Source organism: Acomys minous (genome assembly GCF_964271855.1).
Source record: "Acomys minous genome assembly, chromosome: 4".
NCBI classification, from domain to species: domain Eukaryota; kingdom Metazoa; phylum Chordata; class Mammalia; order Rodentia; family Muridae; genus Acomys; species Acomys minous.
This window is the reverse complement of record NC_140486.1, coordinates 70,316,523-70,330,911: the sequence shown is the minus strand read 5'-3', so window position 1 is coordinate 70,330,911 and position 14,389 is coordinate 70,316,523. Positions and strand designations below refer to the sequence as shown.

The following is a 14,389-nucleotide window of genomic DNA, read 5'->3' as shown; positions in this document are numbered from 1 at the left end:
ATGAAGGTTTTCATTTATAACCCTGATTATTAGGAAAATACAGGAATGGAATTCATCAAGGGTTTATATATTCTCACAGCTCTTGGTAGACTAGCCAGGTTGTTCTTGGGATAAGCTTCGGCTTTACTCATCACTATTAGAAAATGTGAAGAATCTCAGCTTAAACAATTGGGAAAATAAGCAGTGTGGTTGATAGGATTCCCAGTGTTCATAAAAAGGTCTAAATATAGGATCCCTGAGTACCGTAACTCAGTATTTCCTAGTAGGGAAATGTATTCCAGACACAATCCCTATGTTCGATGCGTGGTTTCCAATTTTCCCTTCAATATGTAGCAACCTTTTTGTTCTCTTAGTAGTGCCCATAGGCAGAGTAAATTTGTTAATTTTACAAGACCTGAGTCTTTCTCCCACCATTTTGGAGAGGCTGGGGACAGAACCCATGCCTTTGTATATGTTAGGCAAGCACTGTGCCAGTGCATCTTATCCTCAGACATTTCCTTTTTTTGTATATAATTTTTTTGGTGTCATGTCTGAACACTGCCTAACCTCAAGGCCATAAATACTTCCTTTTAAAAGGTTTCTATTTGTTTATGTGCCAGAAGTCAGTATCTGAGACAGCGTCTCACCAAACCGAGGCTCATCATTTGGGCTAGCTTGCCGGCCAGTGACCTCTAGTCTTCCTTTCTGACCTCCCCCTGGTGCCATGGGCTACAGGTGCGCACTGCCATGCCTGCTTCTACATGGGCCCTGGGAGTGCAGACTCAGAGTGCATGCTGTGTGCCTTACTGACCACGCCACATCCCCAGACTCTGAAGATTTTCTTCCTCTCTTTCTTTTCAAGTTACATGGTCACATAATTTTTATTTAGATTTTTTTCCTCATTCCTGGTTGTTTAAAGTATGAAATCAAAACTCTTTTTTTTTTCCATTTTGCATTGTTTTTGGTGAATTTTCACAAATGAACACTGTTATGTTGCCAGCACTTGGGTGGAACTAGAGGGACTGTGCTGCCCGTGCACTGCCCCTCCTGTGGGTCCCCACTTCCTAGTTCTCACACTGGAGGTGCGTTTGGTCTGTTTTGACCTAGCTGTGCATAGAATAGCGCAGGGCTTCACTTTAACTCTCCGTTCCAGTGTTGGATTGGGAGGATCATCTCGGTAGTTGTGTGCAGCAGCACTTCCTTCTTCTGACTGCCTACTATTTTATTGAAAGGTCATGACAATTTATTCTACTTATCAATCGTTTGTGGGTTGAAGCTATTACACTTAGTGCTAGTACCAACATTTTTTAAATATATTTTTTCAGTTTTCCCTTTTTTTAAAATTTCAAAATATTTATCAAGGCAGCATGATAGAAATGGGCCACCAGCCCAAACCTCGTGGCCTGAGGAAAGACCTGTGTCCATAGGGCTTGCCCGCTCTCCAGATAGCGCAGTCACCTCCACAGCACCGATCCCTTCTGAACCCCTCTGCTGGGAGATGAGGTGGAGGGCTAAGGAGAGAAAGGCCTGGCCCCATCCCAGGCTGTAGCAGCTCCTGGGCCACAAAGCCCTAGCAGAGGGCAGGGAAACAGCAGCCGCCAGGGTTACCACCTCTTGTTGGGTACAGCGTCACTGCACCCTCTTACAGTTGTAGTCAAAGCAATAAATTAAAACGACCATCAGCAGCCCCCCCCCCCCAAGATCCCTCAATCACAGAAGCTAAGCAGGAAGCAAAGCAACAATTTGGGTTCTTGCTCTTCTGACCAAGGCCTAGGCTGTTCCCTCTAAGAGCCGTTGGGAGTCCAGATAGCACGGTGGCCATCTTAGGTTGGCTCTTCATGCAAGTCTTGTCGGGATGCTTGAAGGACCTGAATCCAAATGCAGTGACGCTAGGAGGGACACCAGCCACCTTTGGAAGGTCCTGGGGCGTTTTGGCAACTGGGAAGCTAAGAGCCTCAGAGGAGGGCCTCCAAAAGGAGTGCTGGTGTGTGGATGTTACCTGTCTGAATTTCTCTGACCAGCAAGACCCAAAGCAGCCAAAGCTGATCACGTGGCATGGAAGAGGAGCTCACTGGCCATGCAGACGCCCTCATGACCAACCAGCCTCTAGTGCACACTGTGGGGATGGGACCTGGCCCCTTGGGCTTTGTAAGGGGAAGAGCCCTGCCTCCGGCTACAGTATGAATTGTTCCTACAGGCAGGGAGGGGGTGGCAGGGGCCCCTCCTCTGCTTGGTGGCCACCTGAGGAGGCCTGTCCCAAGCTACAGGCTGTGACATCAGTGGGAGTGCTGTTCTGACTGGGGCCCCTGGCTGCTAGAGCCCTGGGGGGCTTTAGGGACTGGGCTGGGGACCATCTGGGCAGCCTCGATTTGCTCCCGAGAGGCATGCAAGCAGTCCACTTCAGTGCCTGTGATTCCTGCCAGAAACTCTGAGCTCATCTACAGACAGGGAGCAGCCCCAGTGCTGCCTGTGGCAATCATGGATGGAGCATACACTGCAAAGGTGTAATCTGTAGCACAGAGGGCCGAAAAGGTCTGGGCGTGCTTTTTGACCAAGACCTGCCGGGCACTGGGCAGAGAAAGGCGGTGCAGAATGAGGATTGGGAAATCATGGGCGATCACAACAGCTAGGTCCCACTTGAGCTTCCCCAGGACCAGCACCTCCCATTCCCGCAACTGCCCGGGAGCCACAGCTTGGTCCCTATAGATGCAAAGCTTCTCCATAATCAGGGGCGAAGTTTCATGCAGCTTGGAGGCCAGCAACAGAGGCAGAGGTACCTAGAAGCTGCAATTGCGCCTTTCCGGTGGGGACTCAGGACAGGTAGCGATCCAGGGAGTTCATGGCCAGAGAGAAGACATCCTCCTCGCAGCCCTGCTCCTCACACACCTCCAACATCCAGTACGCCAGCATCTCCCCGTATGTGCCAGCATCTCCCCGTATGTACGTGCAGCTTGATCTCCTTTTGTGCGCACTGGAAGTAGGAGGCTCGCAGCACATAGCCCTCCTCCAGACGGAGCAAACTCTGCAGGACATGCTGGTCCCCCAGCAGCTGCGGGTCGGCCCGGCCCGGGACGTGTGCCGGGTACCCTCGCAACAGAGCACCTCCATCCAGTTTTCTTTTTTTTTTAATATACATTTATATTATACAATAAACTACATACAGCCAAGAAGAACCACGAAACAATAGGGAATTATATTAATGTTACATTCATAGTGTTTTGGCTTTGTATTTGGCAACCTTGAAGAACACATCTTTCCTATCTTGGTGAGCCTAGAATTCTGAGTGTAAATCAATATTATCAACTTAAAACGTCTATCTAGACTTAAAAACATCTTAACCTCAAAACAACTAAGCTTAATTGTAAAACTAAGCTAAATAGTCCTGGCTCACAAATATGTCTATCAAATATACTGGGCCATCAGGCTGAAGATGATGCTCCAACATTATGGAGACTTTTGGGTGACTGACCAGGCAGCAAACTGTCTCACTCCCCTTTCCCCCCACAATTTTGTAAGCTGCTAACCTGCACTTCACTTCTGGTTTACTCAGGTAATTAACTTTTATTTCTTCTCAAGTCTCTGATGGGGTTGAAGACCAGATACCAACATTTTTTACATGTGGTTTTTTTTAGTGGATGTATGTAGACATTTCTAAAATATTTTAATTACATTTTACTTATTTCTGCCTCCCTCTCTCCCCTCGCCCGCTCCCAGTCTCTGTGTGTGCATATATAGTGGACAGCTTTCAGGAGTCATAACTTTTCTTTGACCACGTGAGTCCTAGAGTTTAACTCAGGTCATCAGGCTTAGCAACAGGTACCCACACCCACTAGCCGTCTCCCAGGCCTCGTGTGTAGGCATATCTTTTGGACATATGCTACCACAGATTTTCTAGGTAATGGGACATGTACATGAGAGCTTGAACGCATGATGTCCGGGGTGTGCTGGCTCATGAGTTCAGCGCTGAGATGTCTTCCAATTGCTCTCATTCTGTTCCAATTAGTGAGACGTCAACTGATTCCCAAGATTGCTGCAAACAGAGGCCAGCTCTAGCATGCTGAGTCAGGGAGGAAGCAGTTTTCTACGTAGTGACAGCGGCTTCTGCCCCTGCCAGCAGTACATGGCTTCGGGTTGTCTCCCACCTCCGTGTGGGACAGTTTCATTTTCATCTCCTAGTGTGGCGGCATCACTTTGTGGTTTTAGTTTGTATTTCCATGCTGACCACATTTTGTAACTGAAGAGACTGAGTCATCTTGAAATACTTAATTAGGAGTGGAACATGCCTAGTTGCCAAGGTTAAACAAGACAGGGAGAAATAAGGTTACAGTTTTGCATCTCTGAGGAGTTAATCTGCAAATCTTATCACTCTGCCATTGCCCCACTGCACTGCTGTGAAATTCCAAGTAACTAACTTTACTTCGGTTTTATAAGTTAAAAAGATATGGAATATTATTCTTTGTCTAAATTATTATGAAGATTAAATAAGCTGTGTTCAGTGATGCTTAGAATATGAAAAGAATTCTATTAAACCTTACCTTGTGTTTAATGTGGGCTTTCTCTCAGGATTCCAAGACTACCTAGAATCCTAGACATTAAGTTACCCTGTACTTTGGCTCCCTAAGAAGGCATTCTAGCACTCTGAACAACAAGTAGACCCTGGGAGGATGCGCATGACTGGCCCCGCCCCTCATTGGCTGTGGCATTCTGGAGAGCTGGCTCCACCTTTCACCCAGGGTACCACTCAGGCCCTGTGTCTTGCCCAGGCAGCACAGTGGAGCCGGCCCTAGTGTCAGAGGAGCGGGGGAGGCATGGGTGAGCTGGCCCCACCACTCTTCTGCCGTGCAGTGACACTAGCACAGAGGTGATGCCACCATTACCCCACCCCCACCTCTCGACACTCATGGCAGTCAGGAAAGCTGCCCATGGGGTCATAAGCATGGAAGGGCTCCTCATCGGCTGCAGCACTCGGGAGGGAAGGCCCTGAACCTCCTTTGAGTGGCACAGTAGAACTGGTAGGAGTACAGGTGAACCATCCCTGAGGGCGTGAGGGAGGGAGAGCTGGCCCTTCCACTCCTCTTATGTGAGGTGGCCTGGTGGGGGATTGCCCTCCACCTCCTCACCCCTTGCCACCTGAGGCAGTCTGCAGAGCTGATGGGTCATGAGAGCAGGTAAGCTAGTTCTCCCCCTCACTGGCTATAGCACTTGGGAGAACAGGCCTTGTCTTTGCTTGGGCAGCACAGTAGGGCTCCAGGTGAGCCAGCCCTGAGGGAAAGAGCAAGCAAGAACTGACCCTGTCACTCAGTGGCCCTGAGCTGACATGGGCATGGGGAGTGATGCCCACTCCCACCCCCCAGCTTTGCCCCTCACCACCTGTGGCAGTCAAGGGAGCTGGCCCTGAGATCTCATGAAAGCAAGTGAGCTGGCCCTGTCCTTTGCTGACTGCAGCACTCAGGAGAGCAGGCCCTGCCCCTCACCTGAGTGGCACAGTAAAGCTGGTCCTAGTGGTGGGGTGTGCGTGGAATGTTTAGATTTTGAAAACCCAGTTGCATTAAATTGGGCAAAGGAAAAGCCAGATACCAGGGGTAGTATCTAGAGGACAGAATCCATAGGAACTTCCTTGGAAAAAATAAGGAGGGAGGACTAGGAGAAGAGGAGCAGGAGGAAGAAGAGGAGGAAGAAAGGACCAGACCAGCATTATGGTATGCGATAACCTCAAGATAGACTAGAAGGTTTCTTGAAACCCAGGCAGGAAAGTGAAGTGTAAAACCAGCAGTGAGAGGGAGAACGCCACTGATCAGCTATGATTCTTGGCCACTGGGGTATATGTAGGAGGGTGTAAAGAAAACGTCGTATGTCCACACAATGGATTGTTCAACAGTGGGAGGGAATGAGGTTCCAATTCACAGAACAGAGGGATGACTCGGAAAACATGTCAGGTCAGAAAAGCGTGTTTGATGATTTTTTGCTGTGAAATGTCCAAAATAGAAAGAAAATGTATGTTGTCAGACAAGACTTGGGTTAAGGGAATGGGGATTGATTGCTAATAAGAACATGTTTCTTTTTGGAATCCTTAAAATGTTACTGGATTTCATTGCTCAGTACTGCATTTGTTTCAAATCACTGAAGTTTACACCTCATAAAGTCAATTCTGTGACTTTGTTATTTTTCTGAAAAGTTCGGAATGAAAGATGAACATGATTGTTGCCATCTTCACTAAGATGGAAAGAAAGGCGGAAGTGTTGCTCGGGTGGTAGAGTGCTTGCGTAGCATGTACCACATCCTGGCTTCCAGCTGCAGCTCAGCATGGGTTGGTCGTGGGTCCACAGAGCTTGAGAGGTGGAGTGAAGAGGATGTGAAGTTCAGAGCTACATAGCAAGTTCGAGTCCAACCTGGACTACGTAAGGCTGTACCTAAAACAAGCCAAACGTTTTTGTACATGACATTCTTTAAAATGTATTTCAATTAAGTGATAAATTTATCACCAAAATAGATCGGCTTGTATAGATAAATTATACCTATCTGAAATATGAATTTGTAAGGTTTTTTTTTTGTTTTATTTTGTAAAATATGTTACAAGCTCAGGGATTGGGGCAATAGCTCAGTCAAATACTTGCCATGTAAGCACAAGGACCTGAGTTCAATCCCTATCACCTGGATAAGAAAAACAATTCCAGTATGAGACTTTCCTGTAATCTCAGTGTTGGGGAAGAAGACACAAGAAGGTAACCAGCCCAGCCAACCTGTGACCACCGCACTCCCAAGTTCAGCAAGAGAATCTGCCTCGAAAAATAAAGTGGAAAGTGAGTGAAGAGGACAATCTACATCAACGTCTGGCCTCCATCTGCATACATACATGTGCACACACATGCACACACAAACATAACCATATACAACTCCCAAAAGATCTAGAAGTTCAACATGAATATCTAGTTATATGATTCTCTATATAAGCAAACATGACCAAATTTGCTAACCAATGACAAATCATCTCAGTAGTTACTTTGATTGTTTTTGAAAACCAAAGACAAATATGTGCATATGTACTTATAGTGCAATAAGCAGACATCAATCAGTTTACAAAAGTGATGTTCTGGGTCCAGTCAGGTTATAGTATCACATGTAATCCTTTTTCATGTTTGCCAATAAAAATGTTAATATTGTGTTGTCTGGACAGTAACAATCATAATCCAATATGCAAATCAATGGGGAAAATTTAATGAGTCAACTAGGCAGATCACAATTTTGACATTTCTGAGGAAACTCTTAATGAAGGCAACTAGAAAATTTAAATTTAATAATACATAATTGTATATGACAGCAGAGAGCTTCTACTAACTTGATCTCTAGATTTCAACAACCCCAAAATACCTAAAAGTTCAACATGAATATCCAGTTCATGTTGAATTTCAACATGATTTTGATTTCATAGATTTCAACAATATTTTGTTTTCAAGCCCTGATTGATACATAGATGCTATATATGTAGAAGTCACGCACAGGGGTAGGGAGATAATTGAGACAGCAATGTGCAGGCTGTATAAGCATGAGGGTCTGAACTCACAACCAACACCAAAAAGCTGGGCACAAATAGACTAACAACAACTCAACACAAGGCATGAGAACATCCCTTAGAGTTGTTGGTCAAGGGAGTCTGAGAGACTCCCAAGACCATACATGCTGTTGCCATTGCTTTGGCTGGTTCCCTGAGGTCGAAGGGACAAGAGCTGAAGACAAGAGCTGGTGCACGTGAGCTGGGTCTGACTTGCAAACTGCCTTCCTGATGACTAGCTTTGCTAGTGCCAGAAGATGCTTCATAAACTTCCAAGGGAGGGAAGCAACCAATAGTCCTACTCAGCTGTGAGGCCTGGAACCACAGGTATGGCATGGTAACCCTAAGGGTACAGTACTGGTGTTGAGTAACTGTAAAATTATAAAATGTAAGACGCTTGTTTGCCCTTCCTGCCCAGAGGCTTCTCCCAGTTCTCGTTACTGCTAACCTCACGAGTTCCACCCTAGTTCCCAAAATAGCTACATGCGAGCTCCCAAATATCAGATGTCCCATACAGTTTCCAGTAACCGCCCTAGGGACCCACACCCAAGTCCCCGCAAGGGGTCTCCCAACGCCAGATGTCCTAATGTCCATATGCTCTAACTTGATAAGCAACCCCACCTGCTTTGCGGTTTTCGCCATTAAAACTAGCCTGTAACAGTCACTCGAGGTCCTTGGGACCCTGAGTGCTGAGGGACCCTGGCATGTCAGCAATAAACCTTTGCTTTTGCATCAGTGCGTTGTGTCTCAAGTATTCTCTCACGGCGACCCCCTTCCCGAGTTGGGCGTGAGGGTCCAACAGTGTTCATACATTGCTGGTAGCCACCAGTTCCCTAACTGGACTTAAGGCCTGCACAAGGTAAGCAGGCATTACCTTTCTCCACTGAGCTAATAATCCATAGCTAATTATTATTTTTTTTCAGTATTCATTCTGGACAGGAGGAGCCAGGATGCACTTATGTCATTCCACAGCCACAAGGTCCCTCTCAAAAACCAGTGTGAGGGGAAAGAAAAGGAAGGCCGTGACTTTGTCTTTCCTGTGAAATATAGGTTCACAAGCCTGCAGCCTCCATAAGTAAGATCTATAGGGTCACTGTGAGGGCCACCCCAGGTGGTAATTGTGTGTCTGCTCTGTGAGCAGTGCATGCATCTCTGCGTCATATTGGATAATTTCTTTATGGAAGGGGATCAAGTGTAGGCTGCAGGTCTTGGTAGGCAAGTGTCTATGCCTGTTGAGGCATCTTGTGTGCTCTCTTTTATTAATTTTTTTCACATTTTGAACTTGCACCTCCTTTCTGTTGGCTCTGTTTCTTAACAATTAGACTTTATTATACACTCCTGAAAGATCCCCGAAGGGAGACCCTCACTCAAGCCTCGGGATGGCACGCACCCAAAGACACACAAACGACCGTCTTGCTGTAAACACATGAGGTAGTTTATTGGCGGAGCTCCGGGTCGACACGTATCTCACGCAGGAGACAGAGGGGTCGACCCAGAAGCCCAGGGGTTAGGGGTCTAGATGGGCAAGGGTCGGGGGGAGTGGGAAGTTTTGGCGCGGCCACACACGATTGGTTGTTTCAAACATTTGAACATCAGCAAATTGTGTAGGCAGATCTGGGGTAAGCTCAGACTTAATCACATGGGAACAGTCCTTGGTTCCTGTTTTTCTTGGAACCCGAGGGTAGATGTTTATCTGAGCTAAGGACACATCTGGTTAAACTCAAACCTGGAACATTGTGTGCGGGCCTCAAGGGGGGATTAAGCAGATACCATAAGATTGGATGAGGGGTCTTGGCTCATTACTCACTCGACCATGTCCGGTACCTGTTTCTCTCAGGAATTTGTCCTTGTGTATTTTCCCTGTCTTTTATGGCCAGCCAGTCCCTAGAACACTCAATAGGCTTTTGTCTCCTAGCTCCGCATTCTTTGTGACTTATCATCTGGGACCTTGGGCTAGCATACCTGTCGACCTGCACTTATGAGTTAGAGAGCTCTGCTGTTCTGGTTGCTTTAATGCTAATTAAAAAATTTCCCTTTCACTCCAACAATCCTATACAAGAAGGAAAAAGCGTTAAAGGGAAGCAAGAGTAAACATTCCGGTATCTGTTCCACGGGACGGATTCCCAGGTGTCTCTGGCCTGCACGCTAGTCTGGCTTGTAAGCTGGTCTCTCCCCAAATCCACATGCGATCCCACTCCAAAAGATGCAGCCTTCTCCTCTCTCCTCTGCCTGTGTCTCCCTCGGGCGTGCAATGGCCGGTCTGGGTCAGGATCCCTGCCCCCTTCCATGTTTACTTAGAAACACAATAGCCTGGCTGGAGTCCCCCGGTCCACTTCCTGAATTTCAGACCCCCGATGGCTCCATTCAGTCTATCTGTGGTTTCCAAGGGGTAAAGCCCGTCAAGATTGCTTACACCTGGGACAAAGCTTACACCTTTACTCGAAGCTGCCTTGTTCTTGTTTTGTTTTTACATAATTTCAGCTCCTGAATTGAAGTCTTAGCTTCCAAGACTACAGCTACAGAAATCTATAGTAAGACTTTTTGCCACTTTATTGGGTTCTTTTATCTACCTCCCTAAACCACCGCTATCCTTTCCAGCCCTCCCCCTTCTTACTAGGTAGGAAAGAAGTAAGTTTAGAGGGGGAAGGGCCCATCAATATTGATAGACTACTTCCTCTTGATTAGGGGAGTTGAGTTCATCATCAGAAAATCTCCAACCAGTGACCAGCAATGAACAGCAACCAGCAAGGGCAGTAACAGTGAAAGGGAAAATTTTTAATTAGCATTAAAGCAACCAGAACAGCAGAGCTCTCTAACTCATAAGTGCAGGTCGACAGGTATGCTAGCCCAAGGCCCCAGATGATAAGTCACAAAGAATGCGGAGCTAGGAGACAAAGGCCTATTGAGTGTTCCAGGGACCGGCTGGCCATAAAAGACAGGGAAAATACACAAGGACAAATTCCTGAGAGAAACAGGTACCGGACATGGTCGAGTGAGTAATGAGCCAAGACCCCTCATCCAATCTTATGGTATCTGCTTAATCCCCCCTTGAGGCCCGCACACAATGTTCCAGGTTTGAGTTTAACCAGATGTGTCCTTAGCTCAGATAAACATCTACCCTCGGGTTCCAAGAAAAACAGGAACCAAGGACTGTTCCCATGTGATTAAGTCTGAGCTTACCCCAGATCTGCCTACACAATTTGCTGATGTTCAAATGTTTGAAACAACCAATCATGTGTGGCCGCGCCAAAACTTCCCACTCCCCCCGACCCTTGCCCATCTAGACCCCTAACCCCTGGGCTTCTGGGTCGACCCCTCTGTCTCCTGTGTGAGATACATGTCGACCCGGAGCTCCGCCAATAAACTACCTCATGTGTTTACAGCAAAACGGTCGTTTGTGTGTCTTTGGGTGCGTGCCATCCCGAGGCTTGAGTGAGGGTCTCCCTTCGGGGGTCTTTCAACAGCAGCCCCTGGGTGCCTCTCTTGATGCTCTGGCATTTATATACCCTCTGAGTAGTCCCCAGAATTTCAGTTGAAAACTATCCACAGCTGGCAAAATCACGCCACTGCCAGAGCACTAAACAAATCATAGTTGTAGACAGTCCAAAGCAGCTTCATATTCCATACCTGGGATTAAAAGAAGAACACATTCACATAACAATTCTGTGTTTTTAAAGAAACCAAAATTTTCACTATAAGAGCCCTTGTTGTTTAAGGACATTAGGGTTTGGGGTTTTTTTTTTGGTTTGTTGTTGTTGTTGTTGTTGTTTGTTTTTGTTTTTTCTTGTTTGTTCATTTGTTTGCTTTGCTTTGTTTTGTTTTGTTTTTTTGTTTGAGACAGGATTTTTCTTCTGTATAGCCTTGGTTGTCCTAGACTCAATTTGTAGACCAGGCTGGTCTTGACCTCACCGTGATCCACCTCCACCTGCCTCTGCCTCCCTGAGTGCTGGTATTAAAGGCAAGTGCCACCATACCCGGCTAAGACATTAGGTTTTAATAAAGCAGTTAGTAGTGGTTTTATGGCCCTCAACCTAGCAGAGCATTTTTAAACCACTGGGCAGGGAAGGGAGCCTCAGGAAAAGCCACTGGACAGCGTGGGAAGTACAGTCCTTCATGTGCCAGGGCCCAGCACACCAGTCTGCTCTCCTGCCTGACATGGAGCTACCATTTTGCTGCACCTAACTTGGTACTCATGCAGTTTTGGAGAGTGAAGAATAATAAATAAGCAATAAATGATGGCATTAGGCCCTGATTGCCCAAGCCTCACCTATTTCAAAAGAAATCTTAGCCCTTGGCTGGAACCTAGGAGATAACCTTTAAGCTCTCAGAATAGTTTGCCTGGTAGAAGTTCCCTTTACTCTGGGGCCTTTGCTGGCATGGGATTTATAGTGTGGTCTTGCTGGGGTGATAATTTGAGCTCCACAGAGGCTGAAGGCTGATGAACTCAGCTACATGGACACTGTAGGCACCAGGATACTATGCTTTGGGTGTAGTTCATTAAAAGGTTTTCCACATGAGTATGAGAAACTGAGCTCCATTCCTTAAGACACATTAAGCAAGCAGTGGAGACAAGAGGATTCTGGAGGTTGCTGGCCAGCCAGTCTAGCTGAATGAGTAACCTCTAGCTTCAGGGAGAGAGATACTGAGGAAGATGCCCAACATTGACCTATGGCTTACACATCCCAACATATGTACACATACCTGCACATATGTGCACATGCAAGCACATACACTGGGCATCCAGGCTTGTGTGAATGTCCCTGGCTGGTCATACTAATGCCCTTGTCATTGCTGGGAGAAGCAGGGCCTGTGCACATGCCCTCACCAGAGTAGAACAATTGAAAACTTGTTGCTGGTCTCTGCTGTAGGTGTCTTCTGCTTTTACGAAATTTAATCCATATTCCATTGACATACAACACAAGCCTTCACCTCAAGGAGAATAAGCTAGTTCACTTAGGAACCAAACATGAGAATAAGCTGGTTCCCTCATGAACCAAACATGAACAGTCATGGCCCTTTAAAGACCATAGACTAACTCTTGGTTTGACAGCAGTCGCTTACCTTACAGTACCATACACTCACATAGAAATGAAACATGTACCAAGTCTAACATCTATAGTAACTGAGACAAGTTGGTATCTGTCCAAGGATGATAAACAGCTCAGCGACACCAGGGTTAGCTTTGTGATTCTTTTGCCTGCGTGGTTTGTAGCTCCCTGCAGTGTTGAGTGGTTGAGTGCACTGGGTGTTATTTTAGTACACTAATTCTTCTTGAGGAGACAGGGGCTTTATTAGTTTCTACAGTATTATGCTCACTCATGACTTCTGTGATACATAAGTAGTGTCATATAGTACCTTAATGTATAGTAAACACTGGAGAAATGGGTCCGTGGTTAAGAGCACTGGCTGCTCTTGCAGAGAATCCGGCTTTGGTTCCCAGCACCCACACAGTGACTCACAATTATCTGTAACTCTGGTTCCTGAGGCTCTGATGCCCTCTTCTGGCACCAGGGACATACACTCACACAGGCAACGCACACACCAATGTAATATAAAAATAAATCTGAAAAAAAAAATCATTGAAAACTCAAGGAGTGATTCTTATTGCAGCTGCTGGACCAGAGGCGGCGTCCTTTCTTGCACAGATGAACACATCTCCTGGTATAGGTGTGCAGCTATCAATATGGTAAACACCTTTTTCTCAGTACCTGTCCATAAGGACCACCAAAAGCAATTTGCTTTTAGTTGGCAAGGCCTGCAGTATACCTTTATAGTTTTACCTCAAAGATATATTAACTCACCTGCCCTGTGTCATAACCGAGTTAGAAGGGATCTTGATCCCTTATCTCTTCCATGAAATATCACATTGGTGCACTGTATTGATTACACTATGCTGATTGGACCAAGTGAGAAGGAGGTAGCAACCATTGGTAACACATATGTGCATTAGAAGATCAGAAATGAACCTAACCAAAATTCAAGGACCTTCTATACAGTGAAATTCCTAGGAGTTCATTGGTGTGAGGCATGCAAAGATATTCCTTCTAAGATGAAAGATACGTTAATTGCATCTGACCCCTCAGACCACCAAGAAAGAAACGCAACATTTAGTGCATCTATTTGGATTCTGGAGATAGCACATTCTGCACTTGGTGTGTTATTCTGTCCCATACCAAGTGACTTGGAAAACTGCTAGCTTTGTGTAGGGCCTGGAAGAGAAGTCTCTGCAACAGGTCCAGGCTGCTGTGCAGGCTGCTTTACCACTTGGACCATATGATCCAGCAGACCCAATGGTACTTTAGATGTCAGTAGCCAATAGTGATGCTGTTTGGAGCTTTGGCAGGCCCCTATACGTGGATCACAGAAGAGACCTCTAGGATTTTGGACCAAGGGCTCTACCATCACCTGTAGGCAATTATCTTCCCTTTGAAAGATAGCGCTATGACTGCTATTGGTCATTAGTGGAAACTGAACATTTGACAGTGGGACACCAAGTTACCACAAGACCTGGGCTGCCTATCATGAACTTTGTGTTATTGGACCCACCAAGTCATAAAATAGGATGTGCACAGCAGCAATCTATTATCAAATGGAAGTGGTATATACATGATTGGGCTCAAGTAGGTATTGAAGATGACACAAGCAAAAATTGCATGAAGAAGTTGCCCAAATGTCTATGATTTCTACTCCTGTTACAATGCCAACCATGTACCTATAGCCTCATGGGATGTTCCTTAGATCAGTTGGCTGAGGAAAAGAAAACTAGGTCCTGATTTACTGATGGTTCCGCATGTTATGCAGCCACTACCCAGAAGTGGACAACTGCAGCATCACAACTTTTTTCTGGGACAACCTTGAAAG

General features: G+C 46.2%; 1 pseudogene across 1 annotated transcript; it reads right to left on the bottom strand.

Annotated features, from left to right (window-relative positions):
- Positions 1–2,170: 2,170 nt before the first annotated feature.
- Positions 2,171–3,087, bottom strand: LOC311596271 (G1/S-specific cyclin-D3-like; annotated as a pseudogene). Its single transcript has one exon. The product of its transcript is annotated as a G1/S-specific cyclin-D3-like (transcript).
- Between the last annotated feature and the right edge of the window lie 11,302 nt (positions 3,088–14,389).